This window comes from Brassica napus, chromosome A6, assembly GCF_020379485.1.
Source record: "Brassica napus cultivar Da-Ae chromosome A6, Da-Ae, whole genome shotgun sequence".
NCBI classification, from domain to species: domain Eukaryota; kingdom Viridiplantae; phylum Streptophyta; class Magnoliopsida; order Brassicales; family Brassicaceae; genus Brassica; species Brassica napus.
In genome coordinates, this window is record NC_063439.1 from 12732388 (window position 1) to 12738396 (window position 6009).

The 6009-nt window shown below is 30.6% G+C and overlaps 1 long non-coding RNA gene across 2 annotated transcripts; it reads left to right on the top strand.

The window, feature by feature from the left end:
* The first annotated feature begins 457 nt into the window (after positions 1 to 457).
* Positions 458 to 4619, top strand: LOC125575745. Of its 2 annotated transcripts, none has more exons than XR_007314305.1 (4): positions 458 to 806; positions 1101 to 1635; positions 3341 to 4365; positions 4460 to 4619. It is a non-coding gene; the product is annotated as an uncharacterized LOC125575745 (long non-coding RNA). The 2 variants fall into 2 exon arrangements; XR_007314304.1 differs by having other exon boundaries at positions 472 to 806; positions 1068 to 1635.
* Positions 4620 to 6009: the final 1390 nt, after the last annotated feature.

Here is a 6009-nt window from a genome sequence, read left to right on the forward strand (position 1 = left end):
GATGTTTTTTTATTAACGCTGATTTATTATGATCTTACAATTATGATATAGGAAATATTATATAGACGATTCGACAACCGACAATACTACCTACCTTATGAAGACCTACGCCTAACTGCATCACCTGAGCCGTCCTATGAAGATCCACGCCTGGCCAGATTTACTTGCACCATGTTGAAGATCCTTTGCAAGCATTTTCTTTGTAGTCTGCATAATTGTTTAATAAACTGCTCTCTCCGGGACTTGAAACCTAGATTTTCTGTAATTTGCAATAAATTGTATGGTCTGAGATTCAAACTCCAGACCGGATGTAGAAGCTTTTAAATCTTAACCAATAGGCTACGATAACCTTAAGAGCATCAATAACGCGGTCTTCTGAGGCCGTCTCTTAGTATTATTGGCATTAAAAAAAGAAAATTAGATTAAATGCAAAGTAACGTTTCTTATTTAGGGGCTACAAGAGACGTATTCTGAGCCACGTGTTGCTCTCTGGGCTTTCATCTCTTTGAGAAGAGAGAGAGAGTTGAAGCGATATCATCCATGGTGGAAGGGAAGCAGAGCTTCAGGCAGATTAACGAGATCGGTTAGCACCTTTTCATCGATTAAGTTCCCTCGATCTCTCGAACTACGATCGGTTTGATTTGATCCGTCATTGTTGAAACCATGGGTAATTGTTGCGGGCCGGCGAGATCGTCACGGTTTTTCTCTTTGTTTATCTCCAGATTGGTCTATAGATGTTCTATGTCTTAGTTTAAGCTCGTGTGCTGCTCCTTCTTCCTCGTCCCTTGCCGTAAAACCCTTCAAAGGTTTCCACTTTTTTTGTTTCATCTCTTACTTCTTCGTCTTTACCTTATTATCCATTAATCTGCTCTGTTCTGTAATTTGTTTTAGTGGTGTTTTGATTTTCAAGTTAGCTAATGGGTTTCATGAAAGATGATAGCTTTGTTCATGTCTTCAGTAAAGTTTTAATCTTTCTTCTTCTTCTTCTTGGTGTCTTTGTTTGATGATTTAGTTTGTTGAGATTTTACTTGATTGTTGACTAATCTGCTCTGTTTCATTGCATTTAGGCTCATTTTTCTCTTGTGGTTTTGGTTTTCAAGCTCGCTAATGGGCTCCAGAGGACACACTAAATTCTGAGCGTTATGAGCGGTATGAGTTACTGGAGCCAATTACCAAAGAAACGTTTCAGATGAAGATAAGCAGCTTGAAGTGAAGAAGGAAGTAGTAGTTGATGTGAAGCAATATTCAGGTGTTGAGCTAATTATCAAGTCTGGTTTTGGTTCTACTCTGCCTTCAAAAGATGATTTGATTAGAACATATGAAAAATTTGGAGCTTTGGACAAAGAGAGAAGCTGTACGTTCGAGAATGACTCTTGTGCTCGCGTTAGCTTCTTGAATGTATCTGAAGGAGAAGGAGCCTTTTACGAGTCACTAGAGAAATGCCCGTTTGCTACTACTTCCACCGTTACATTCAGCTCAAGTATCCTTCTTCTGAGAACAGAAAGGGGGTGATGGAAATGGAGTGGTTGAAAAAGAAGCTTGAAGAGAGCTTTGCTTGATGAATCAGAGGGAGGAGAGGTTAAGGAAAAGTTGAAGATGAGACTTGAGGAAGAATCAAGAAACTTGCTAGACAAGGTAACCAAGATGACTTGTCTGCTTCACTTGTCTTGTCTTTTTTTTTTCCTTTCTACCTTCAAACTGATGATGATGATCTTCTTGAGGAAAGACAAATCAAACTGATGATGATGATTTTTTTTTTAAGAACCTCTAAATAGGAAACTAGCATTGGAGTGAAAAATCAAGGTGTCTCTTAGAGCATCTCCAATGTTCACCTCTATAATTTTCTCTAAAATAGAGATCTCTATTATAGAAGTAAAAATGCTCCAATGTATGCCTCTATAATAGAGTTTCTCTATTTTAGAGAGGAAAGTTACTTTTTGCCTCTATATTTAGAGGTGAAAATATCATATCTCTATATTTTCCTCTATAAATAGAGGAACTCTATTATAGAGGCATACATTGGAACATTTTCACCTCTATAATAGAGTTTCTCTATTTTAAGGGAAAATATAGAGATAGAAATAGAGGTGGGTTGGAGATGGTCTTAGATAGAGTTTTTAATTACATTTAATTATTAAAATATTTATTAAGAGACCTAATTGGCGTTGTGGGTTAATCATGCTCTAATATTATTAGGAGATATTTAGAAAGATTATTTAGTTGGTCTAGATAAATTAATGAAATGGTGCAACAATTTTGTTTAAGTTGATTTTTTAAAACTCATTCGCTTTTAATAGTATAGATATATACTCAACCAATCGTTATAGTTCCATATCTTGTACATATCAATAATGTAGTTGCTAATCTTTTTTCAAATCTGTAATTTTCCAACTAAAATATAATTTTCCATTACTTGAATAAACTAGTACTCATGGTATGATATTTTCCTAAAATAACGGCCTATAATTTCTAACTAAATTGAATAGGAATATACTAAACCCTCAGCCTTTACGTTTCCTATAAATTTGGTTTAGGATATTCCTATTCAATTTAGTTTAAAAACTTAGGAACAATTTTTTGCTTGAAAGACATTATATGAGAAAGAATAGAAAACAGTGTGTTTGCTTTGAGGATTTATTCCTCAGTTTTTTATGTGAAGCAGAAAATTTATTTAAAAAAAATAATGTTATAATAGTTAAAAATAAAATAAAAGAAAATGTACAAAAATATTATTGGCTCCACTATTTTGGTATCGATTACAATCTACAAAAATATTTTTAAAATATTATATTATCTATTAATATATAAGAACTTCATTATTGCTCAAAAAGAAGAACTTAGCATATTATCTATTAATATATAAGAATTTCGTTAAATACTTAGTTTGGGGAGTTTGACCCAAAATAAACTTAGTTGATGAGTTTTAACATTAAAATTTGTTATTCTTTCCTTATTATCTATTATTTAAATCCTTATAGTGGGATTTGTTTTATCTAAAACAGTTGCAATCAACTGACGAAATATCTTCTTTCCTAATATCATGCATTTAATATTTAAATATATATATAGCAAGATTTGGGTTACCAAAATTATGTATATATTATAACCAGAATATCTTTAAAAAAATTATTAGAAGATATTCTATCTCATAGCTGAACTAAAATTTATTAGAAGATATTATATCTCATAGCTTCTCTTGAAAACTAGGTTATTTAGAAACTTAAACTAACTTGCTATATAAATATCACGTCATCCTCATTAGTTTCGCGCATCTATCTTTTAAGTTTTCATATGTTTTTGATCGTTCTAATTTAAATTCTACTTTTGTGATCTTGCGCAGGTGTATGATAATCAATAAGTAACTCATAGACGAGAACACCATTACTGGTAATTTTATGGGGGATTCTTCTTCTCCGTTTATTTTTGTTCTCTTCCTCTCTATGTTGTATTTCTATCTATATTTTTGCATCAGTAGTGATTCAACTAACAAAAAGAGACGACTCTGTTTATCTAGAAACTGATCATCCCTTTTGAAAAAGGTAATTCTTTTTTTTTATAAAGTTACATCACTTATCAAGAATATAATATAAGATGTGTATGCTAATCAAGTGTAATTTATTTATTGTGCGTGATCCTCTTCGGTACGTCTGAGAGCCAAAGATAATCTCAAAGCTTTTTTAAAACTTTGAAACTCATTGACGTTGTCCTATCAATTATATAACTAGATTCTGACCCGCGCTTAAAAAGCGCGGGTATTTTTTGGTTGACCGTAAAGCTAAATATTATTTAAATTTAAACTTACTATTATATATCTATAATATTTAAAAGCTGTTATATTATTATTATTTTCATCTGCTCGGTCTTGTACAATATTTTCATTGAATTTTCATATCCGAGTCAGACTTGTAGTCGAACCGATGGATCTATTTACTCGTATATAAGTGAGGGTAGGATATAATAAAACGAACATGGTAAAAATACCTCACAATAATATTAATCTTTTTGAGACAATTGTTTTATTAGTAGAAATCTATAATATAAAATAAATGATCTGTTTACATTTATTATTTTTTTCAATTCTGTTTACATGTATTTATGTATTAATTGGTGTTCAAAATATTGTATTTTTTTAAAGAAGTAATTGAAAGTGGGTCTGAAGTTAAATGGGATTAAAATTGTTTTTAACTTAAATGGGTTTAGTAGTAAAAATCGATTTGTTAAGTTAAGGGCCCAAGCCCATCAAAAAATTTGTACCTGCCGACAAGAAAGGATTAAGATCGTCTCTTGTTTTGACAGATTGAAACTCTAAAAAAAAAATTCGGAGATGGCGATTCCCGTCCACTCGTTCCTCTCGGATTTGATCTGGTATTATCTCTTCTTCCTACAGATCGAACACACTCAAACTCTTCCATATCTGATTTTGTATACACGGAGATCTAACATTCAAAAATAATTTCAGGTGTTGGGTCCATGTGATTTCCGATGACTTCCGAGTACAAATCGGTCAGATTGTAATACTGAAACAATACCCGACAAACATGTAAGCGTTCGCTGTTTGAATGTTAACTCTTTTTTTATCGTTGTATAAAAAATCATTGTTGGTTCTTATTACACGAATCTATATTTGCTGCAATAAATAATTATTTCTGTTTAGTTAATATATTTTGGTTTCTAATTATCCTCTTCAGCACAAGTTATTAGATATCTATAACGAAGAAAATCAAATATGTAAGATTCATATACATCAATTGATGTATATTAATTGATATTTTTTCTGAATATTGTTAACCATGATTTTTTGAATCGTTTTTTCTTTTCTTGTGAGGAGTTTGAGTTTGATTTTGATAAAGATGGATGTTAAAGGGTTGAGAGTAAGATTGTATTTATAATATAGGAGGGGTTTATAGTCGATCAACCATAATTGAATATTTTGTAATCAAATTGGTTATCGAATTTTAAGGAATAAAATCTAAGCAAGCATCAATTAGTTATTTTGGTTGATAGATTTTAGGTAAATTGTGTAGTTAGCCGTAATAAATAAACTTGTAGAGGAAGGAATTTAGAATATTGGTTAAGGTAATTACGTGATTGAGAATAATAGCATTGATTCTTAATAATGATTATTTAAACGTGATATTAATCAATAATATCCTGTGGAGGAAGGAATTAATATTTTTGGTTTAGGTAATTACGGGATTGAGAATATATACTATTGATTTTTTTTGTTTTCCAAATCACTATTGATTCTTAAACGTGATAAATATTCAAAAAAATCTTCGAATATATACACTTAGCATATTTATTTTTCTCTTTCGTGATCATTTCGTATCAATGTAAATAAATGTTAGTTACCGTATTTATAGGAATAAAATCTAAGCTTTTAAAATTTTTTGTTGTTGACAATAATAAATAAACTTGTAGAGGAAGTAATGAAGATATTTTGCTTTCACTTAGCATATTCGTTAGTTTTTCAGAGTTCACATTTATTTAGTTGTTAATTCTGTTTCATTATATTTTGCTTTCTAAACTTATGATAAATTGTCTACTCAAATATAAGCAAGAGATAAAAGCAAGTCATTTCTATAGTTATTTTGCTTCCTAAACTTATGATAAACTTGTAGAGGAAGTATTGTAGTTGTTTTGCTTCCACTTAGCATATTCGTTTGTTATTCAGATTTCACATTTATTGAGTTGTGTTTCGTGCTTCAAACTGCAATTTAAATGCCCCTTTATTATTAATATAAATTTATGACAAAATAAAATCCCCCTTTGTGTTTCGTGATATTTTATTGTTTGACAAAATCAAATTGTAAATCTTCATAAGAAAACAAATGAAAAGTACAAATGCATTTTCCTCTCACGTACTAATAATATAATCTTCATAAGAAAACAAATGAAAAGTACATTTAGAATATTCTTCAAATCTCGATGTTTGCTTCCCAGGTAAGAGATATTGGATTCCAAACAAAATTACATTTGGCACAGCAATCTGGATTATCATTATCTTCT